The 25,474-nt window shown below is 35.4% G+C and overlaps 1 protein-coding gene across 7 annotated transcripts in view; it reads left to right on the forward strand.

Moving 5' to 3' along the window:
- The window catches only part of Ralyl (RALY RNA binding protein like), a 710,563-nt gene that overhangs the window by 65,353 nt on the left and 619,736 nt on the right, over window positions 1-25,474 (forward strand). The gene's annotated exons all lie outside the window — the stretch shown is intronic.

Consider the following 25,474-nt stretch of genomic DNA (forward strand, 5'->3'; position numbering starts at 1 on the left):
TGGGCTTGTGGGGCTCATTGGCTTTCTCTGGGTTAGCTAGCTAAGTCCAAGAGGCATTGCTAGGGAGTGACTGCCATTGTTCCTTTTATAGAGGTGAGGATATTGAAGCATGAAATTGTACACAATTTCCTCCAAATCACTTAGCTTATCACTTCCAACATTTTCACTGAGGCCCACTGTATAGACTATAAAATTATACTTTACACTTTTCCTCAAAATAGATTTACATTGTAAAAATACCAATCCAACTGTGGAAAGCCCATGTGTGAATGGGACACTGATGAATCGGTTGTTGTGATGATAAAATTTCTGACATTGTTTATTAGAGTTTGTTAATAGCATTGTGAACAGAGTAATTTATATACTTCATAAACCAGAATTGAGACAAATGAATAATAGAAACATTTCACCTGGTCTGTGAAATTAGCTAAATTTAAAAAGTATAAAATTAAATAATCATTATATATTTAATAAGTTATTGTTATTGAACATTTAAGCAATGAGAAATTTGGATTTTCGCTGTAATATTTATAGTTTCAGTTGTCTGTGGTAGACTGCCTTTCTAGAACTCTAATTAGTGTCAATCCAGGGGTTGCTTATTCGGGCTTCTTGACCTCCTGTGATCCAGAATATTGAGAGTCTTTGTCTCTTTTCTGTGCTCAATTCTGGTCAGCAGTTATGTATTGAGCACCAATGAGTACAATACAGCTTCTAAGAAATAACTATGCAAAGATTCTTGGTAGTAGGTCAGTTTAATTCTCTAAGATGAAAGATAATTAAGGGATAACATTAATTCTTGAACATATGAATTAGATAACAAACAACTGCATGTCTAAGGGATATGAGAGTGTTGTATATTTCAGTCTCCAAGTTAAAGATGCTCTCAAGGCAGAATATGTCTTGAGAAAATGCCTGTCTATAACCTCAATACTATAGGAAGCAGAGACTTGAAAATTGCTGAGAATGAAATTCAAAAGCTTAGTAATGAGGGAAGAAACTCCATCTCAAGCAATTAGGCAGGTAAGCACTGGACAAGGTACATTCAACAGTCTCCTCTAAACTCCAAATGGGAAGGCATGGTATGTGAGCATTTACACACACATGCTTGTTCACCACACACACACATATGAAGTTCAGCTCAGAGCTAAACTATTTCTAATAATCAAACTTATCCATAAGCTTATTTAAGAATGATAGTACTGCTGATGAGCTTGTAACAAGTAAATGTTTCTCTACTTATGTGTATTAGAGGGTAGAAATTTCTTTCTTTTTTCTTTTTTTTTTTTCTAATTCATTTATGTTTGTGGTTTTCGAGGGAAGGGCTCACTCTACCTCAGGCTGACCTGGATTTCACTATGTAGCCTCAGGGTGGCCTCAACCTCATGGTAATCCTCCTATCTCTGCCCCCTGAGTGCTGAGATTAATGGCATGCACCACCACGCCTGGCCTAGAGGGTAGAAATTTCTGAAAACTTTCTTTCAATGCATATTTTAAATAGTATAAGAATACCATTCTTTTTGATTATTAATAAAGATGATATGTGTTTCTAGTATAACAGTGGAACTGTTTGTTTTCTTTAGCATATAACACACCTGTACATTCACACATATATGTGAATATGAGTGCTTATGCCTACACATCATGTCCCAGCTTTTTCCATGATACTTCCTATCTTGGTCTCCAGTAAAGTGTAAGTGTATATTAGCAGTGAGATTGCTAATGGATCCATCAATATTTTTATTATTTAATTGATTTTTTTCTGCATCTCTTTATCTCTTTAATATGTTGGGGGCTTTCTCAAATGTTTGGTAACCTCTGGCTACATGCATATTTGAAAGCAAGGCACCAAAAAGCTCTAAGCTTGATGTGGGAGTTATAGAATGAAGGTGAGATACAATGAGATTGACAGATTCTAGGATTCCTAGAGCCTTATCAATGACTTGGTCAAGAAACTCTATAGAGGAAGCCTTCCAACTGTATGTATAGTGTTTTTCCTTGAGTTCTATTAGTTTTCCCAAAAAGGAATATACTTGTTCCCTGTGTGGGAGGTATCAATCCCTTTCCCTATGTTGTAGAAGCAAGATGTGGAATAAAGAGCTGAGGAATTCTGAAATAAATATATAGATATTTCTTCTTTAGTCATCCTTTCCTACCACAATCTACAATGCATTTAGTTTAATGGTTTCATTTAATTAATCTCCTTTGTTGTGTACAGTGTTCTCCAATACATGGACTCTTGTATTTAATATTTCAAGAGAATAACGTTCTTTTCAGAGCACAGTGACATGGGGACCACCACCAGAGGTAGGGGTTCTGGAAAAATACAGGTTCCCATCCTTGCTGTTTCCCTCTGACAGACCTGCTCTGCTCTGGCAACTCAGAAGCTCTGCCCAGAATAAATTTAATTCATGTCTACCTTTGTTGTTTCATGTGGTTGCCACCATCTTAATCAATTTTGAGAAGAGACATGAGAGGAACACATCTGTCTTTCTGCCAGTGAGTAATTGAAGAAGAATATGTATTAAGACTATTGTAAATAATCATCCTGGTTATCATATGAATTCTCTCTTCTACCAGGTGAGGATATTGTGATTCAACTAAGATTACCCGCAGGGTTTGACTCCTAAGGTTTATAAATTTCTGTTGCTCCAAAGAAGAATAAAGGGATACGAGAATACAGGATTATTACTTTATGACTTAAAATACCCTTTCTTAGTATCCTTTCCATTTGGATTCTATATCAAATAATACCCTACCAACACACTACACAGTTACAATACCACAGTATTGTTTCCCTTTATTTTCCTCTAAATGTACAGCCAGTGTTTTTGAGCAGCATGGGTAGCCAGGGTCGCCCACCAAGAAAATGTTCTACTTTCTATCAGATTTCACTGTCATTTGCATGACTTTCCCTTAGCCATTCTGAAGGCTTCCAAGCATTTCCTAATTTTTTCAGTGTCTCTTTCTTACATCTGATCATACTTTTTTCTTTTTTTTTTGAGGAGGGAGTCAAGTTAGAACCTCTTTTGTAAATCTTACACATACTCTGTTACTAACCCAATTACCCCAAAACCTAACCACTTCAAACTTAAATGATAAATTATTAGTTCTCATGTTTTGTGAATCACAAATTCAGACATAGCACAGGAATGACGGCTTGACTATATAACATAGTGTTTGGGGATGGGATGAAAGGATCTTAGAATACGGAGAGATTTTTTCAGTAGTTAAAGGTGCTTATCTTTGTGGCTTGACAGCCCAGGTTTGATTCCTCAATATGCACATAAAGCCACAGGCACAGAGTGGTGCATGCATCTGGATTGTTTGCAGTGCAAGGAAACCCTGGTGCACCCATACTCTCTCTCTTTGCCTCTCATATAAATAAAAAAAAAAATTAAAATTAAAAAGGAATCTTAGGATGGGAGCTGGGAACATCAGAAGACTATTGGACGTATGTTGGAGGGCGGGAGTTTGCTTTTCCATGGGAACCATGAGGAATTGTGAAGTGTCTAACATTTACCTGATGTGTAAGTTTATGTGGAGAATTGCAGAAGACATGGAATTTATAAGTCACAAATGAAACTCAAGGCTAGAGAGATGGCTTGATGTTTTAGGTACCTGCCTGCAAAGCCTAAGGGCCCAGGTTTAATTCACAGGTATCCATGTAAGTCATGTGCACAAGGTGGCACGTGTGTCTGGAGTTCATGTGCAGTGGCTGGAGGCCTTGGAATGCCCATTCTCTCTCTCTCTCTCTCTCTCATCTTTATCTGCCTCTCTCTATATTTCAAATAAATAAAGTTTTTTAAATTTATTTTTTAATGAAACTCCGGGATACCCACTGCCAGAGGGTGTGCACAATGCAGAAATATATTCTTCTTTTTCAGAAGGTGACAACACTGGAGGAGATAAACTACCCCTTGCACTTCAGCCAAGCCACAGCCGAAACCACAGAGGAATAAGGGAGGCTAGCAAGAGTGTTGCTTCCATAATGTATCTGATAATCAGCACTAGGGTATAGGAGACAGATGCTGAGGATGCTCAACACATACCAAAGCAGAGAACCACAGGCTCCTAAGAGCTCATCAATGAAGCAGACTTAAAATTAACTCATCCCAGCTCAGGGAAATTGATGGAAGAGTGACTGGAAAGATTATGAGAGCCACAGGTTGGAACATCATTCCCGGAGGAATTCCCTCCACCTCCAAAAATAACTGACTGATGCTCCCAGAATGCATAACCCTCAGCCCCATGGGGAATATGTGCAAACCCATTGAGGAGCATCTCCAATGGAATGGGGGCAGGGATGAGGGAAAAGTGTGTACCAACACATGATGTATCCATACAAAACATGTTAACAATAATAATGCACATTAAAAAATGAAACTTCATTAATGAAGGTAGAGAAGGAAGTATGAGGTTACAGACTCTTGTGGTCATGGAGGGTCTCACAGGTGGACACTGTCCACACAAAATATAAGCTCTAGAGCTGACCCAGCTCAAGCCCAGGAATACTGATATTTTAAGATGTCACAAGTAGGCAAGGACTCCTAACTTGTCCTGAAGAGCCCTATGACCTTTGTTATTCCATTTGTGAGCAAGAAGGTCTGCCCTTGCACCACAGTGAATACTCTTCTTCCAAACTAAAATCACCCTTGGAAAGATCACCTGGACAGCCGGTGTCTCTTCCAGTGAAGTGCTTACAAACACATAAGACTCATTGAGAACTTTATCCCCATGAAAAAAGAAAACAATAGTCTTTTCAGATAATTAGCAGTTCTAACATATTATCTATTAAGATAGACAAAAATAATGGAAAATAAGTATGAAGAAATTTGGAAACTTATATTGATAGCCTACAGACAAAATTCTCTTCGGGGAACATGACTTCAAGTAGAAGATTCTTTTTTTATTTTATTTTATTTATTTATTTATTTATTTATTTATTTATTTATTTATTTATTTATTTATTTGAGAGAGACAGACACAGAGAGAAAGACAGATAGAGGGAGAGAGAGAGAATGGGCGCGCCAGGGCTTCCAGCCTCTGCAAACGAACTCCAGACGCGTGCGCCCCCTTGTGCATCTGGCTAACGTGGGACCTGGGGAACCGAGCCTTGAACCGGGGTCCTTAGGCTTCACAGGCAAGCACTTAACCGCTAAGCCATCTCTCCAGCCCAAGTAGAAGATTCTTTAATGGAGCAAATGAGCTACTGAGAAAAACCTTCTCATTTTCCAGTGCTGTCCTTACTGTTATTGCCATTAGCTGTGTGAACATAAGCATATGTCATCACTTCTAAAAATTCCTGAATTTTTAATGGTGGCATAATTTCATGAGGATATTTATTAACATTAAAGTAGATGTTTATACCAGAGAAAGGTAGACTCAGAAGTATACATGATACCATGTTTAAATAATCTTTGAAGGAATGCTATATGGGAGAGGGGAGGAGCAGGCTTAGACTGCTCCAGAATATAGAATCAAGATCAATGACAAAAGGTTATGAAGAGGTCAGTTGACTCTCACTACAAAGAAGACCTTTTTAATAATTAAAACACAGCCTAGAAGGAATCGTAATTGGCAAGGAAAAAGTGCAGCTCTGAAAACAAATTCCGAGAACAGCACAGGACAGAACGGAGAGAAGCTTAGCCCTTAGACGACAAGGCATGTGCCAGGATTCAGAAGCCAGTGCAGGATGGGAAATGGAAGTGGAGGAATGATCACAGGAGAAAGGAGACCCTGTCAAGAGTGGGAAGTGTTTGTTCAGGTTAAATTTGACAGTGTCAGGAAGTCTGGGCACCTTGTGCTGAGCTCACAGAGATACATTTACCCTCATGGGGAGGTGATGGAGCAGAACCAGAAATGAGCTTTTCCCTTGCCTCTCTCCATCTTCTCTCATTTATTGCCACTCTCTGCCTCCCTCCATTGCACTCTTTCATTATAGGAACATGTGCTTTGTCTTGAGCACTGAGTTCAGATCTAAACATCGACAGCTATGTTAGTGAACAGAAATTGTGACCTCCTTTTCTTCAAGAAACACAGATGTTCCTAAGAGAAGAACAGCATATTCATGATCCTAAATCATAAAGATTCACAAAGGGTGTTTATAAGGAATAACTAAAGTGATTGATAGAAGAGAATAAGTTTTGGGGGGAAATCATGTTGAACTGAGGCTTAAATTTTGATTCAAATAAGATTTCCAGATTAAGTGGGCAGAACTGAATGGAAAAGATCTCAGCAGAGTGAGAAAACTGCAGAAGACCAATGTGGGTAGAGCTACATTTATGCAGGCAAGAGACATTAGTCTAGCCTAGATACAAAGGAGTGTTCAGAAGCTGAACTCGGCTTTGACATGGAAAGTTAGTGTGCAGGGCCTGAGTTGCCACTGTAACCAGTGAATTGTCCTCTAACAACTTGGGGAAGAAAGATGGATGGACATTATTCAATGCCACTTAGACCTGACCTAATTTTAAAAAGAAAAGATAGATCCTGCTCTGGTAGTATTTTCTACCTGCCACGACCTGCCTGTGACCCTCACAAAGCACCATGGCTAACAGCACACACATCGTACTGATGCTGGCTGTGTTTGCATCTTAGAGTTCTTGCTTACTGCCTGAATGAACTTCTACAACAGGGCTTTCAGAGCATTAAATTTTCTGTATCATAAATTATGTGGAACATCAAAACAGTGGTGATAATATTTGGAAAGATACTAAAGAGTATAAAAGTTTTTTTTAATTTAATTTTTGTTTGGTATATAAGAATTATACATACTTATGGGTTACAATACAATATGTCTGTTCAAAGCCAGGCATGATGGCACATGCCTTTAAATCCCATCACTCGGGAGGCAGAGGTAGGAGGATCATCATGAGTTCGAGGCCACCCTAACAATACAGCGTGAATTCCAGGTCAGCCTGGATTAGAGCGAAACCCTACCTCGAAAAACAAAGCAACAACAACAACAAAAATATGTCTGTTCACATATACATTTTGTAATGGTGAAATCGATGTCATTAAAATGTCTATCACCTTAAACATTTGTCATTTCTTTGTTGTGAAACCTTTCAAAATCCTCACTTCAGCTACTTTGAGATAAACAGTAAATCATGTTTAGTTGTGGTTACTCTGCTGTGCAACAGGACTTGCTCATCCTGTCTCACTATAACATCCTTCTTGATAGCTAGCCTTTCCTCTTTACACTCTCGGCCCCTAGCAAGTAACATTCTACTCTCTGTTTCTTTTCTTTCTTTCTTTCTTTCTTTCTTTCTTTCTTTCTTTCTTTCTTTCTTTCTTTCTTTCTTTCTTTCTTTCTTTCTTTCTTTCAGAGCGACAGAGACAGAGAGAAAGACAGATAGAGGGAGAGAGAGAGAGAATGGGCGTGCCAGGGCTTCCAGCCTCTGCAAATGAACTCCAGACGCATGCGCCCCCTTGTGCATCTGGCTAATGTGGGACCTGGGGAACCGAGCCTCGAACCGGGGTCCTTAGGCTTCACAGGCAAGCACTTAACCGCTAAGCCATCTCTCCAGCCCTCTACTCTCTGTTTCTATGTGATCAATTTTTATGTTCTGCCTGTGATTGAAGTTATTCAGCTTTTGTCTCTTTTGTTTATCCTAACACTTCAACACTCATCCATCTTCTTTTCTTTAAGGAAGTGTATTAGATGTTGGGTGAATATTTATAAGATATAACAGACTTTTACATTATACTCCTTAGAGTAGCAAGCCCCCCCCCCCCCCAACTACCACCACTACATACTCTGGAGCTATAGATGTGTCGAAGTTTGTTTTTTCTGCCCCTGGGCGTTTTTTCTTCTTCACAATTCTATATGACTATGTAAGCCTATTCCAACACTTATGTATTGGCTAGCAAATATACTTGACTGGTAGCAGCATTCCCCTTATGTCACTGAACTTTGTAAGTTTACCTTAGCATGTTCATTGTCCCTTAACAGTTCAGAGATTAAATCTTGTCTGAAGTTCATGCCTACAAAGTGGTTCAATGATTTAATGATGCGGTACACTTTGTATATTAAAAACAAAAGACATGGCCCAATAGTGAGAAAACATATACATGCAATAAAATGCAAACCTTAATTATTGGTGAACTGTTAAATGAATCTGTTATTTAGTTTTGTTATTCTAAGTTCTATCAAACAATAATATATTTTATTATTTTCCAAGCTCCTACTATAAAGTACCTCTTCAAGTGTAGTAATATAGACGTGTCTAATCAAAGTGAACCAGCTTACCATCTGTTCACAGTTCTGCTATTTAGGCAGGGATAATGCTAAAAACAGTCTGCTAGAGTTTCAGTTAGGCAAATAAAATAAATGAGGAGTCCCAGGCAATCCTTGCTTTGCATTCAATTTGTAACACTCAAAAATGACACTTGTATAGAACAGTCTCTTTGTATGCACTAAATGAATACACTTAACAAAAATGCATTTCCAGCGAAAAAGGTATTTTACAATAAAGATAATTTTATTCTTAAGTTTATTGAACTATTAAGTTATAACCCTATAATAATTATTACTATACATAAAGCTCTCCTTCATTTTTGTAGAAGACTTTATGAATTAAAGAGGAAAAAATTTAGAGGATTTTCACTTTATGTGCTGGACACTAAAATATCTGACTAGGTTTTTTTGGGCACATCAGGCATTCATGAAATACCTCTTCAGTATACTAATAAAGAAATTGGCCAGGTCTGAGCTTATAGCTTGAATAATGGCTTAGGGGACCATGGGAGCTATTGGAAGTCAAGATTACCTAGTAATGCTACTACTCAGCAATTGTATGAAGCTTGAGCCAAATAATTTTTTGATAGGGGAAACAATCCCAAGCCTTTGACTACGGATAACACCTGATACATACATTTTAATTCACCTAGGAGCCCTTTATTGTCAGAAATCATACATCATTGTGATTGTTCTAATATTGTTTTTCCAAAATATTAACAGCAGAGGGGTTTTCATCTCTCATCGCTGTTTGGTAACATAGCCTGTTTCTGCATAAACTTTAGCCATCTGGTATTCTCCAAACAAACCCTCCTGGATAGATTTGCATTGACTTGCTACAGATGGGAAAAGACTCTGCTCCCCTTTCTGTTTCTCTCTACTCTGATGCCATTGGTATTGGGGGTAAGAACTAGTCATTTTTAAAGCTGGCTTGAGATCTGTTCATAAGTTATGTTCTTAATAGAATACTCTCTAAATGGAAACATAAAAGAAGCTGCAGCTTTACTTTATGGGAAAAAATATTTTTGAATTATAGAATCAAAGAAGAGGTAGTCAACAGGTTTGTTTCAAGGACTTTTTTTTTTTTAAATTACTTGCTACACCACAAGCATAAGTCACCTAGTTTGATTATCAAGAAAGAAAGAAATGTCATTTTGTATTCATCCTTCTTTTTTAAAATATTTGTTTATTTCATAACTATGGAGGGACTATTTCTCTTAAATAAAGGTAGTTTTTCATTAATAAAAATGAATGAGATTATAAAAATAAACTTCAGAGAGTTGTGAAATAGATCAGAATAAGATAGGGTGAAAAATATCTTCAAGAAATACTAATTTCACCTGATTAAAATAAAAGAAAATAAAATTGACTGAAAATTGGAAAGTTAAATCATAAAGTTAGTCATGTTTTTCATTTGCAAATAAGAGTTTCCTGTAGCTATCAGGACAACCATCTGACATCCATTGGGATGACTCTCAGTATTCGCAGAAAGAACTCATTGAAGAGTTAATATAAATGAGTGTTTTTGGGTTTCCTGCACAATGATATTCCCAGCACTGCAGATATGGAAGCCAGAGCATGGCAAGTTCTAGGCCTGTCTGGACTACATTGTGAGATTCTGTCTTAAAGAGAAAAAGAAGAGTATAGATAAATGTTTATTCTCAACCTACGTGAGAACAACATTAATTAGAATAATGTCTATTATACTGTTTGTTGAAAATATCTTTAAGATGCTTCATGACCTTATGATTTATATTTTAGCAACAAAATATTAACTCATCATGTTATGCCAAACATTCATGAGATGCTAAATTGAACCTACCTTTTTATAATTCTACTTTCTTAAAGTACAAACCACAGCAAAAGTGATAAAGTTTTTAAAACAGAAGCAACTTACTAAAAATTGTTTTCCATTTGGTAGAAATCAATTCATTGTTCTAGAAAATTAAATAATTCTGCTACTGTGCTTCCAACTCAGAGACAAACTAGCTTCATATATTATAATATGCTCTGTTCTATATTTTCTGCTAATATGTAAGATGCTCTCTCTGTTAGCAAACAATTTACATGGAAAGAAAGTATGTATATGATAGTAACATCTAGAGATATATTACTATTATTTTTAATTCAGTTTTCTCTCAATATATAAGATCTACTAACAGCACTGATAATGATATATAAAAATGAAAAATCAGGGAACCGTGTAGATGATAAGAATAGTTGTCATGAAAGCATAATGGCACTAATAGGGCCTGACTCATCTTAATTTTGATTCCTCAGCACTCACGTATACAGGTGGATATGGCCACACATGTCTGCATGGTGTGGAGACTGGAGAATTGCTGGGATTTGCTGGTCAGTCTGACAGAATAAAATGGCAGCCCAGGGTTGAGAGAATAGTTCTCAAGGAAAAATATAGTTGAGTAATACAGGAGGTCACTTGACATTCTTTTGTGGTCTTCTAATGCACACTAATGGGGCATTCTCATCTGTACAAATATGTGCATATACCACACACATCACAACACAGATACTGCACATATTGAAAAAAAGTTAGAAATTCATAATGAAAATGACAGTCTAACATATATAAAAATATTTGCACATAATTTATGTAGAACTTTATTCTTTATACTTAACCTGTATACTTAATGATAGGAAAACAGGCTTTCCAGCATTTTGACAATTAGATAGCAATTCACATGCTGTTTTATAATTTTAAAAAATATATTTTTTATTTATTTTTTGGTTTATTTTTATTTATTTATTTATTTGAGAGTGACAGGCATAGAGAGAAAGAAGCAGAGAGAGAGAGAGAGAGAGAGAGAGAGAGAGAGAATGGGCACGCCAGGGCCTCCAGCCACTGCAAACGAACTCCAGATGCGTGCGCCCCCTTGTGCATCTGGCTAACGTGGGACCTGGGGAACCGAGCCTCAAACCGGGGTCCTTAGGCTTCACAGGCAAGCGCTTAACCTCTAAGCTATCTTTCCAGCCCTAAAATATATTTTTGAGATTTAAATCCTTCTGAGAAATGGAGCAAATACCTCGTGTCAAAATTTCCAGTGTGTCTCATAATTGTATTCATACACATTTTAACTTATAGTAGAAATATGTGGTGATGATATGCTCCAGTTTTAAGTGAATTTATTTTCCAGGTTGCCAGAAAAATAGTGACTACTTTGATAACTGTATAGGAAAATTTATTAGTATTCTAAGTATACTATTTATTCTATCACAAGATAGAAATATACACACTTAGGTGGGATTTGCATTAGAAAAAGGGGAAAACAAATATGACAGGTTATGAATCCTGTTTTAAAAGTCACAAGTTTCATTGTGGGAATCCATGCTTTTTTTCTTCCAAAAAACTAAAAATATTCTGTTTCAAATAGTCTGCCATATACTTCATTAGAGATTTTTGTTACAGATTAATCAGACAGCTGAAGGAAAAAGTAGATGTAATGAACAGTACTAAGTCTCCCAGTCTCCATTTCCACAACCTTGTGTATTAGAAAGAAATAGTTCCAAAAAGCCTACTTTGGAACAGTATCTTCCTTGGTTTACCTCCTACTCATATTTTAACAGTTTAGTTTACTTTTACTACCTTTGCAGTGCTATCTGTTCCTAATTCTAATAATAAATACAGAGTAAGAGTGAAAGAGTGTTTCCTATCCAGTGGTTCCTGTCACATGCTCAAGGAAATACATACACAATATTTATTTATATTTTTTACTGATGATGACTTTTTCATTTCTCTGCAAAATTATGTATAGGGATAACATTGTTTTCTTCTTTATAGAATTGAGAACATTGAAGCAGGTGACATATAAGTACTGACTTTTGTGTTGTGAAGGATGTCAGACAGAGACCTCCAACCAGGACTCAGAGGCTTGGCTACCCACATCAAGTTACTTTATTGTTTTATGAAGATACTATGTCAGGATTTTGAGAAAACATATTTGGTAGCCTGTTTGCTTTAAAATTGGGTATTATTTTCCCTGTCAAATAGCAAGATTGATATTAAAATATGCTGTATCGTGTAATCATAAAATTGTATACTTGAAAATTTAGGATTTTAGTCACTTTTTGCATAATATTACATTCCCATTACAGTGGGATTTTTTTTTTAAACTTAGAGTCTAGAGTAAGACTTTCTGGACAGGACTGTCTGAATCCTGTGACCTTAAGTACATTATTTTATGTCTCCACATATTCACTTCCATTTCTATGAAATGTCAACACAAGGGCTGGAGAGATGGTTTAGAGCTTAAAATGCTTGCCTGTGAAGCCTAAGGACACAGGTTTGATTCCCCAGTATCCACATAAGCCAGATACACAAGATGGATCTGGAGTTCATTTGTAGTGACTAGAGGCCCTGGTGCATCCATTCTCTCTTTCTCTCTGTCTCTCTGTACACACACACACACACACATATATATATAATAAAATAAAAATGTATTTAAGAAATATGTCAACATGAGTAGTGACTTCAGCATTGGACAGTGGAATGATCAGAGGAGGAAATACAAAGTAGTAACAAATTCGAGTTTACTGTGAGTCAAGTGTGCACTAGCCATTTATTTTTGATGACATATACAAAACACAAATACATGCTATATATCTATAGTGATATAGAGGTGATATAGATAGGAATAGATGATATACATATAGGTAGGTGATATAAATATGGATTTAGGTATAGGTGAGATAGAGATAGAAACATATAGATATATCATTGACTTATGTTTTGCAGTTTGGTTGCTGTAGGATCTCATGAGTTGGGGGTGGAAGTTGCACACAGACATAATCTAGGACATCCAATAAACATACAGGAGTGCCCGAGAAGTGAAAATCAAGTGCAGCAGTAAGGACTGGAATACTGGAGTATAATGTGTGGTCACTGCTCCCATGGAGTTTACAAACCAGTTTGAAAGAGAAGGTTGCTGTTCAAATATGCAGTCTTTGGGTAAAACGGTTTAGGACATTCTGCAAGAGGTTCCAATGAAGCAGAATATGAAATGTTGAACAAATGAAAGAAACCCTCCTGAAGACCAGAGTCTGCCAGGGCAGCAACTTGGGACCTCCTGTGCTGTCTTCCCCTCATCTGCTCACTCAGCTCTTCTTCATCCATCCCCATCTGTTCAATACTAATGAGCTCCATTGATTTTCAGGTCAGCGGATTGAGTCAGGATGCAAAGACGAGCAAGTTCTCTCCCTTTTTGGAAGCTAGAGTCTATATAGACTAGTATGAAGCAAAGATACACTTTTGATTTAGCTGAAACTCATGTACTTGTCCTCTTATGTATATTTAACTTTGCCTTTATACGCCCTTCCTTCTAAATAGTTTTAAACAACATCTGGTTACTTTTTATTAAACATGTTTAAATACTTATATTTTGATAAAGAAAGGTATTATCTTTCTTTTGTCATTATAGCTGACACTTTTTTCAGCTTTCTACTATCTATGTTTTGTGTGTGTGTGTGTGTGTGTGTATATATATATGTTTTTTTCTTATTTTGGATTTTAGAGGCAATGTCACATTGCAGCCCACTATGGTGCCAAATTTACTCTGTAGCCCTGAGTTGTCTCCAGTTCCCTTCTCTGCCTCTCAAGGGCTGGCTGTCATTTTGTTGTGTGGGAATTATTTTTCCCACTTTTCTTTCTTTAATAATTATTTAAAGATTGTTATCTCCTGTTTCAAATTTTCCTGGTAATTCCAGTATATATATATATATATATATATATATATATATATATATATATATATATATATATATATATATATATATTTAAAAACATTGCAGGCTGGAAAGAAGGCTCAGCTGTTATGGGCCTTGCCTGCAAAATCTAATGATTTGGGTTTGATTCCCCAGTACCCACATAAGGCTAGATGCACAGAGTAGTGCATGCTTCTGAAGTTTTGTTGCAGTGGCTGGAGATCCTGGCATGCCCATTTTCTCTTTCTGTGCTTGAAAATGATAAATAAATAAAATATTTAATAAAAACATTTCATTATGATCTCATTTATTACTATTAATGGTAAAATTATCCTTAATGAAGAATATGAAGAAATTAGCACTCTTATCTCTCCATCACCCATTTCACAAGTGCCATTTTTATAACACCGTAGGATAATAAAGTGAAGTGAAGTCTGGAGCAAGGGGGATTCATAATGGACATGATATGTTTTTCTCCATGTGGTGTTTCTTTTATTTTTGAATAAAAAGTATCAGAACATAGTTATATATTGACACTTTTAATTAACTTGAAATATAATTGAAAAATCATGTTTTGTGTTTAATCTTAGATTTCCAACTAATTTTTTAAATATAACTTCATGTCCTCTGGTTTTTTAAAGAATATTATACACTTTTCCTTTATTTCATATATCTGTATTGGTCCTGCATTGTCAAAGCCTCTTCTCAAACTTTTATTCCATTTATAGACTCTATTTTCTACAAAAGGGCACTGTACATTTCTTATTTTTAATTCTTCTTTTAGTTCTGCCATAGTATTTATATTAAATAAAATATTTTTATTTGCAGAATTTTACTTGTATTTGTACACTTTGAACATATTGCCTTTCTTTAAAATATGCATCTCTATCCCTCTTCTCTCTCTCTCTCTCTCTCTCTCTCTCTCTCTCTGTGTGTGTGTGTGTGTGTGTGTGTGTGTGTGTGTGTGGCTCATGCTTCTTTAATTTTGAATAACATCAGCTTTTTCAGGGCCTAGTATTACAAAAGTAGTTGATTGAGAAAGACAGACTCTGATTGTCCTGTAGTTGACATCTGGAGTGCAGTGAGAGTACTTATCTTAGATCTGAAAATGCATAAGAAGTTGTTCCCAAACTTTCAAGTTATTCTTTTGGGACTTGCACTGGTAGTTATATTATGCATGTCATGAACTAAGAAACAAATATATATCATATTCAATTACTATCTAGCTATGTCTAGTAAAATTTACCCCTAGATAATTAAAGCAATATTTATTCCTCTGAAATCAGTAGCAAAATTCCCCTGATAGTTTTCTATGGTCCAAATCATCATTACCATGAGCCAACATCCCAATATGTAGCCACCATTTATCCTGTTCTTCAAACCAATCCATATTGCTTTCCCTGCAAACACAGTTTCTAGGATGACTGGAAATCATTTATCATCCTTTTATAACTAAGGGTACTAACTCATCATAACTTTCTCATGACCTTATCGGTTTTAGTATTATTAACCTTAGAACTTGAGAACATCATTTGTCATCAGGAAATACTGGAATAGATACTCACTTTATTAGCAACTTTAATGTGAATCTCTCAATGTTTCTACTAATTCTATCGATAGAAGCCTTCTTTGTCTCTCTTAACTATGAACCTAAGCAAGTTACTTTATTTTCTGTGATACATATTTTGAAAGCAATTAAATATCTTCTTTATAGATTAAGGGTTATAAAAATGAGCTATAATATTGGATATACTTATTTAAATTCTGAGGCTATAATAAATTAACTATTAAATAGATAACACAATGTGGTATGTGTAAGACACTGAAGATCATTTTGTGAAATAAGCCAAATTAAGTAATTTTGATGCTTATGTATGTAGCTTGCCTTCAAATGCCACAGACATATAGATACACACACAGGAAAAAACTCAGGGAGACCCTTGGCCTTCTCAGTGATTAGTGACGGCCTTGGGAGTAGACACAAGTGCTTTCTTTGAGGGGAGGTCTGGGTAAATTATTTTTATTTGTGTGTAAGATGAGCATCCATTCTGAGAGCTCACATTTCCTTTGGCTTTGAAAATTTATCTTTAGTAAACAACTTGGGTTGGGTTACAGGGAATTCGACTGAAGGGTTAGCTATTTTATTTTTTTTATTTTTATTTCTATCTATCAGAGAGAGAGAGAGAGAGAGAATGGGAATGCCAGGAAATCAAATCACTGCAAATGAAATTTAGGTGCATGTGCCACCTTGTGTATCCAGCTTATGTGTGTCCTGGCAAATCAAACCTGGGTCATTTGGCTTTGCAGGCAAGCACCTTAACTGCTAAGCCAACTCTCCAGTCCCTATTTTTTAAATAAAATTGTGATGCATGTTTAAACAGAATATTTTTGTTATTTCAAAAACTTTAACCTGAATTTGCTGAATGTAATGTTTGGAAGGTATTATAACAGAATGTATAGGATATAAGAATGTAAACACAGGATTGCCTTTGTTAATATTACATGTGATTAATAGTTATACAACCCAGACCACAAAGGTTGGAAGGGTTATTATAGACAATTATAAAAGATTTCATTGAAAGAGAGAGAATTGTGGAGAGAGTAAGCACTCAGACCATTAAGACCATCAGCAGGCAGAAGGAAACACAGGGTGAATTTGGCAGCTGAGAATTTGTGTGTAACCAGAACACTGATGGTCGTAGTTGCATGCTCAACTGGAGCACAGACCAGTGCATGCAGGCCTTTGAGATTCAGATTTCAAAGCCTTATTTTCTATAATTACCTGAGGACTTTAGCAGAGAAACATCAACGTTTTTCTATGCCTAGAGTTTTGCCTAGCAACAAATACATGATAAAAAAAAAAAATAATAACTTTCAGCTGCTCCCACAATGTATAACCCACAACCCTTTAGGGAATACCTGCAACCCCACTGCAGAGGGTCTGCAATGGGTAGGGGCAGATATGAGGAGGTATCAACATATGATGTATCCATAAAAATATGTTAATAATAATAAGAACTTAAAATTTAAAAATATGCAGAAATCAATAAATGATATCATAATTATGCCTGAAAATCTGGAGTTATTCTATGTGCTTAAAAGCACTCCACACAAAATTTTACTCAGAAATATCATTTATATTTTTGAAATTAATGTTATGGAAATTGGTGAATATCATGTTGTATGTAATTTCACTGTAGACTAAATTACAAGACATTTTCCCTTTTGTAACCAGGAATGTAAATACAGATGACACTTTGCAAAATTATTATCATTATGAACAAGGTTGCATTTAGGAATATTTTGAAAAACATTGGCTGAAGATCATGAAGCAGTCATAGTCATGGGAAAAGAAGCAAGTGGTCACAGTTGTAGGTATTCCATAGGCCAAAGATGCAAAGATTATTTGCTATTACTAGGGAAAGGTGTAATTATCTCTGACATTGGGAAAGGTTATATTTGTTGTCTTGTTTACGAACATCTGTCAGCTGTTTTGAGATATTTTATTTCATTTTTAGTCTTAATAAAATCTCTGCAACTATTCCAAGCTGGAGAGGACATATGTGCAAAATTATATTCTGTTTTGTTTATTCACACAGCTTTTGTATAAAAGAATAACATTTCTAGTTCGGTAATAGGACTATAAATTTTCAAGAAGAAACCTATGATTTGTTGCTTATCAATTTTTATTAGCTAGAATGTATTCTTTAATATAATACCAGATAAGTGGATTCCTTTGCAAATACTGGAATAGCTTACACTAAAACACATTTTCGACATAAAACCATTTCTGAAGGTGATGCTTCCTGTCTTGAGTACCCATATAGGAATCTTGACTGTATTTGGCCTCCTCATTTATATGGTTCAAATAATAAAGCTTTTGTGCAGTTTAGTACAGAAATCAAACCATTCTCATGTACAGAAGTTAACTAACTAACTTCGAACTCAGAAAAATGCTAATTATTGACCACATAGCTTTCAAGAAGCGACTTGCCTCTTTTTTTTCAATTTACTTTTCTTCTCTATAAGCTTAAAGGAATTTACTCCTTTAGATGTCAATTTCCTGTAGAAATTAGACAATACTCATTTTTCCTAAATTAAGAAACTGAGTTAAAACAGGGTAAGAAATTTTTTCTAGCCAGTGTGATTTATTCAACTATGTGAGCCTGGGAATTGATTTGGCTTCATCTCTAGGCCTTTTACTGTCCTACTTTTCCTGCTCCTGTTGAATACTATCTATCTCAGGGCATTTTCATTTCAAAGATTAAATGAGATCATGTCTGAGTACATATTTATTAATGACTTATAACTGCAAATACAAACACTTCTGGAGTTTTCTAAAGTTAATTTTTATTCTTTCTTTCTTTTCTTTCTTTCTTTCTTTCTTTCTTTCTTTCTTTCTTTCTTTCTTTCTTTTTCTTTCTTTCTTTCTTTAGAGAGAGAGAGAGAGAGGGAGAGAGGAGGGAGAGAATAGGTGCACCAGAGCCTCTAGCCATTGCAAAAGAACTCCAGACGCAGGTATCTGGCTTACATAAGTCCTAGGGAATCAAACCTGGGTCCTCTGGCTTTGCAGGCAAGCACCTTAACCACTAAGCCATCTCTCCAGTCCATAAGCTAATTTTAAAATACAAACAAAACTATTCTTGAAAAGGTCACTTGCTGGGGAAAAAAAAAAAAGTATGACTAATCTGTTCCGTAAAGATAGATAGATACTCAGTTGGTTATCAGAGCCCCACTTTATACTTGAATTACTTTATAGAACATTAGGTCACAGATAATTGAATCTTAGAATTACAGAAGAAAATTTATGCAGGATTTCACTGTTTTTGCCCACATTAATTCCATTTACAGCAGGCTGTGCCTGGAGTTGAAGGACTATACTCAAAGCAGTGTCACTTTGAAGAACTGAATACCCTATTAATTATTTAATGGGTCAGGAAAATGCCAAGTACAGCCATAAAAGGCTAGAAGTTCATAGTATGAATACCATTTGGTCTTGTAAATTTTTATAAATATTACCATGGTAATAATACCCACATATGTCTTCCTATACCATGTCAGAAAATGGCATCATGCTTGGTGTGGGCTGAGCCATTGGCTTGCTGGGGATGACTCCATGCCTCTAGGCAGTGGAGTGGTGTCTAAAGCTTCATCTTGGTGAGATCACGGAGCTCTTTTCACTGCAACCCTCCCTTTATGGATTTACATGGACTAGATTTTTCCTTCAAAGAATTGAGGAAACAAAATTGTTTCAAAATAGGGGGTTAGAACTATTTAAAGTCACTTATTTGGATGCCAGATTATGTTGTGAAAAAAAATTAACAAATCATTATTGCTAGATGGGAGAATTTGGAAAACCACCTTTGCAAGTAACAGGATATGCTTATTTATAGTAATAATATAAAAAATACAATGCCATTTCTAATTTTATAATAATGAGATTCAGTAATCTGTGGCATAATTCTCTGTAAGGAATTCAGGATATAAGTTGGATTCTAATAAACACCTATACTTTACCAATATATTTAGAGTTTTTTTAAGTATGTGGAAAATCTGGCAATGTTACTCCACACAGACTTCTGTATTTGAAGGTAGAAATTTTAGGAATATCATCAGCTTATTTGGTGCCTGAAGCAGGGGACATAAGGGAATCAAGTCCACAGAGTTGTATTTTTCAGGTGTGCAATAGGGTGTGAAGGCAGAGTGGAGCAGGCATGCTGATGAGTTTGTTTATGGACTTCTTCCACTACATATGAGCACAGAAAATATCACACATGGTTTCATAAAGATATACTGGGATTGGTAAAATGTGATGAAAAATGTTAGATTTCAATAATTTTTATTCATCTGAAATCAGTATCTGGAAAAAAAACAAGTGGAACATTTAAAGAAATAGATATTAGATTGCATACTTAACTAGGAATACTGAATTATAGGATATGTACCAATTCTATTGTTTGACATGATATTGATATATGATATAATGATAATAATATGATATATTACCTAATATTTTTTATTTTATGGTAGTTTAAGCAAAGCTGTCCTCCGTACCATTTTGAGTTTGACTTAATACTTTCCAGTTAATGATGGTGTTATGGAAGGTTATGGAACTTTTAAGAGATAGAGCCTTGCTCACAAGAAGTGTGTCACTAGGGGCTGGCCTTGAGATTTTATAGTCTAGCCCTACTCCTACTGTCTCGCTTTTTTTTCCTCTCTCTCCTTCCACCTTGCTGGTCAGGTGATAAGAAGCTGGTTTCTTACTCCTGCCATGCTTTTCCTTCCATGACTAACTCTCTGCTCCAGTGAGACTGATGCAGAAAATTAGTACTAACCAATGGGTTATTACTGTGATAATGAACATGTGATTCTTAGTCTTTTAGAACTGATTTGCCTGAGGAATGTAGAAGGATTTGATACTCTGTACTAGAAAAGCTTTACAATACTATAAGCAGAACTTAATGGGTCTTGCAGGAATTTGGATGTCCAAAAGACTGAGAGAAATGTAGGCTATAGAGGTTTGCCTCATGAGGGTTCAGAGTGAAATAAGGACTCTGTCAGGAACTGGTCTAGAGGCATGTGATATTCTTGCAGAGAAGCTGCATATATTCTGCCCATGTCTTGAAAACTTATCCAAAGTTAAACTTAAGTGCAATTATGCCAATTACCTGCTTCTAACATGCTTTCTCCACCACAATGAAAACAAACCTGTGAAAATATTAAGGGCAAATGAATGCTATCCTTCTATAAGCCTCTTTTAGTAGGGATTTTTTCCCCAGCAATGAGAAAATATGTATTTCCTATGCTAATTAAAAAGTAATCTGTAACGCTAGTTTAGAAAATGCCTAGTTTGAAAATGTAATAGATTGCACTTATTTTGACTTCTACAAATTCTCCCCTTTCCTACAATATAAAAATTTGGATATTGGATTGTCTCAGTGAATGACCTTCTCTGCCTAAGTTGTATATACAACTTGGGTTTTATTTCTGCTTTTATTCTTACTAATATCTATAACATATCCAGAGAAATCATGTTCAAATAAACTGTGGAATAGTAGATTAGTAAAATAGCTACAATAAAGATAATATTGAGACTTGGTAAGAAATTTTTGCCAAGGTGATATTGGGTCTCTATTATTGAAAGACTAACTTTGTTTTAAATTCGCATGATTAACTGCAGACCTCTCCCATCATAATCTTATGAAACTCAGTCCAAGGACACATCTTGTGTGAAGACTACCTTGTTGTTCTTAGTGATGAATCTTTGTCTTGGATTCTCTTTGTGTTCTGTCTTAACTGTTTAACTATTTACTACATTGGAGGACATTCATTTATTGATATATGTGTCTGAATCTCTTGGCAAACTTCATTTTCACTATCATGTACTTTCCTGTTTGTGGCCAGGTCTTAATTCATGAGAAAGGTGTTTTGTTCTGAATTAAACAGGAAGAATAGAAATGTACTCCTATGCTCTGAAGTTAAAAAAAAAAAAAAAAGAAAGAAAGAAAAAGCCAAAGAGTAGCAGTAATAAGGCAAATGATTGTTTAAGATCATTACTAGTAATTATAGCTGTCTGGAAACAGAATTGCCTGTCTTTAAATGTAAGTCAAGACAAGGTGAATGATAATGTGGAAGAAACGTTGCATAGCCTGACCTCTGAGTACTTTCCAGTTCTTCTGCTCTATGTCGTACATTTTTTCTCTGGTGTCATTTACTTCCCTCTTAGGTAGTCTTCAAAAACACTTTCACATATATTATCTCATTTATTTGAACAAATTTCATGTGGTATATATGGGGAAAGGAATTATCATTCTAATTGCTCAGTAACATGAGGCATAAAGAAGTTAAGCGACTTGAAAGGGATATTCAGTCAGCGTTAAACTTGAGACCAGAATATAATTTTCCTTGGAATCATTGGTAACATAATTTTAGATAGAATATCTGAAGCTACCTTTTTTTTAACATTTGAGGGTACATAGTTATATATTTCTCATTAAGAGATGTGTTTTCCTAACTATGCTTTTATGCATGCTTAATCTTTATGCCACTACCAATTTTCACAATTATTCATGGTTTTGAAAAATATGGAGAGCAGCTGAAAAGCATGTAATAAATATAAAACAGATCTTGAAGACAGGCAAAACTCACATATTATGTGTGTCAGTGGACAGTCTAGGAGGCATACAGCATCATGAGAGACTGACTTGTATCCATGTTTAGATTTTCAGCAAAGACAAGCCTGTTGCCAGATAACAATTACTTTTGGCAGGAATGATGGCTTCAATGCATTCCTTACAAAGGCTACTGACAGGAGAGATTTGCTTCAGTTTCATTTAATTTTATTATGTTCTATCTGGGTTCTACTCCTGTATCTATTTAAAAGAGGCTCACTTAAACATTTCCTAGGGAAAGATTAAAACTATATGGAGGCACTTCACCCATCCTTTCTATTACCTGTTCCTGTGTTCCACCTCCCTACAATGTACTTTTGGAGTTCATGACAGGTCTTTTTTTCCTATTATTGTCTGCCTCATAGGAGATCACTCAGAAGTAATTGTCAGCTGGTGACTGTGCCACGACTTCAGCTGGATCGCCTTCTCTCTATGCAGACTGTTCAGAGGGCTGGCTTGATTATTCACATGAGCTTTCCGAGAGAGTGTAGAAGCTTCCAGTCTGATTAAGCATGGACTCTGAAGGCCAGAAAAATTGGCTCGGGTACATTGTATTGCTCACTGCATATCAAGTCACAGGCTAGCTCAAATGGAAGGAGGACATGCCTGTGTCTTTTGAAGGAAGGAGCAGTATGCACAAGAGATATGACAGAAATTATTGGTGGCTACTGTAGTTGGCCATTTTGGCATACAATTTACTGAAGTAAGAAAGCAGGGCAGTAACAACAACAACAACAATAATAATAATAATAACAACAACAACAGAGAGAGCGCCAGGCATTGTGGCACATGCCTTTAATCCCAGCACCCTGGAGGCAGAGGTAGGAGGACTGCTGTGAGTTAGAGGCCACCCTGAGACAACATAGTGAATTCCAAGTTAGTCTGGGCTGGAGTGAGACCCTACCTCAAAAAATAAAAATTGGAAAAAGAAACAGAAAGGAGCCTGCATATTAATATTGATGCTAATATTTTAAGATGGAAATATATGTGGGTGATGTTCTCTATGTGTTGATTAAAAGTCTTACTAAACTTTTTTATTACAGTTTTTATAGTCAACTTGATAACAAATCTTACTTTACATTCTTGCTGTCTATTTGATTGCCTTCATAATTTGGGTTATGATGGAGAAATATTTACTCACCATGCACCATGACTTTCTATCATTTATAAACTGAATATTTATTTACCACTTTAAGAGTCTCATATACTTAATTATGCATAACTAGGATTAATCCCACAAACTTTCCAGTAACACAAATAAGTTTTATCAAAGGAGGCATTTATTTTGATAGTATATTACCTAGGTTTTGATTGATTCTTGAATTTTACTCATAGACCATAGGTTATTTTTAACTGTTTTTCATAATAAAATTCTTCAACAAATACCTACATTAGTTCTGATATCTAGTTAGAGACATGAGTCATAGTTTCTGTTTTTACTATGTATGAATTGATATATAACAAAAGTTCTATTTGGGGGGGCTGGGAAAATGGCTTCGTGGTTAAAGGTACTTGCTTGCAAAGTCTGACAGCCTGGATTCAATTTCCCAGTACCCATGTAAAACCAGATGCACAAAATGGCACATGTGTCTAGTGGTCATTTGTAATGTCAAGAGGCTCTGGAATGCCCATGATATTTCTCACTCTTTCCTTGCAAATAAATAAATAAATAAATAAAGTTCCAATTCTCTTTTTTAAAGATTTTATTTTTTTTAATATTATTTATTTATTTATTTATGTGAGACAGAACAAGGGAGAGGGAGAGAGAGGGTGAGAATGGGCATCCCAGGGCTTCTAGACACTGCAAACAAACTCCAGATGCAGGTGCCACCATATGCATCTGGCTTACATGGGACCTGGAGCATTGAACCTGAGTCCTTAGGCTTTTCAGGCATGCACCTTAACCATTAAGCCATATTTCCAGCCATGAATATTTTATTTTTATTTATTTATTAGAGACAGAGGGGGAAGAGAGATGAGAGGGGGAAATGGGTGCACCAGGACCTCTAGCAACTGCAAATGAACTACAGACACATGTGCCACCATGTGAATCTGGTTTATGTGAGACCTGAAGCATCGAATCTGGGTCCTTAGGCTCTGCAGGCATGCTCCTTAACTGCTCAGCCCTCTATCCAGTGAAAACGTTCCCATTTTCTATGTAAAGTCATTTTTAAATATCATAAAATTCGATTTACCACATTAGTCCAAATATTTAGATTTGTATTAAATATTTTTATTCTTATTTATTCACTTGTTGGTATTTGAAATTTTGAAAAAGGTATTTTTAAATTTAATTTTAATCTCTATTTTATTGTTCTATTCATGAGATAATATCACAATAATCATTTTAGTGAATTTAAGAAACAGGTATTGGGCTGGAGAGATGGCTTAGCGGTTAAGCGTTTGCCTGTGAAGACTAAGGACCCCGGTTTGAGGCTCGGTTCCCCAGGTCCCACGTTAGCCAGATGCACAAGGGGACACACACATCTGGAGTTCGTTTGCAGAGGCTGGAAGCCCTGGCGCGCCCATTCTCTCTCTCTCTCTCTATCTGTCTTTCTCTCTGTGTCTGTCACTCTCAAATAAATAAATAAAAATTCCAAAAAAAATTTAAAAAAAAGAAACAGATATTTTCCTTTTTCCCTTCATAAATTCAAATTATTGTCATTAAAACATAAAATGAATTATACATGCATGTACACATCAATGGTTTGATCACATAATAAGTGTATTTAAGAGAGGAAATTTTTTATTATGTAACAAAAGTAAAACTTCATGGAATAATAACCCTCTTTGACCATCACTGATACACTCAGAATATTTTTATTCTGTTGACAAAATTTGTAAATATGTAAAAGTATGAGTTGAGTTCTAGAACAGATGTTTTCAATAGGATTTTATGGTGGTAGATGTTCATTTCAGTTTTTAAAATCTTGTCCTATGTAATGTCCTTATGTAATATTTTATTTTTATTAATGTGATCTTTACAAGAAAAAATACATTGCACTTTTTTTACTGATGCTATGTACAGTTTTAATGAGTGCGATTTACTCTGGACACTAATAATAATTGTTCAGTTTTATGGATGAACAAATAATACTCATAAAATTAACCTGAAAACAGATATTCTTTTGAGAGGATTATCAAAATGTTTATGGCTTCTTTTTCTGGAGACAGTAAATAAAAATTGAACAATATTGTACTCTATTTCTGTAAGTAAAAAGTGAACAAATCTCTCTATAATTGATTTTATAGCAGTTTATAATGAAATCAAAATATTTAATTATATGTTAGTAATTAATTTTATCTTCCTCCAGAAAGTAATTACTATGAGAAATATTTGTACCTTATT

The sequence above is a fragment of the Jaculus jaculus genome, chromosome 2 (assembly GCF_020740685.1).
Source record: "Jaculus jaculus isolate mJacJac1 chromosome 2, mJacJac1.mat.Y.cur, whole genome shotgun sequence".
NCBI classification, from domain to species: Eukaryota; Metazoa; Chordata; class Mammalia; order Rodentia; family Dipodidae; genus Jaculus; species Jaculus jaculus.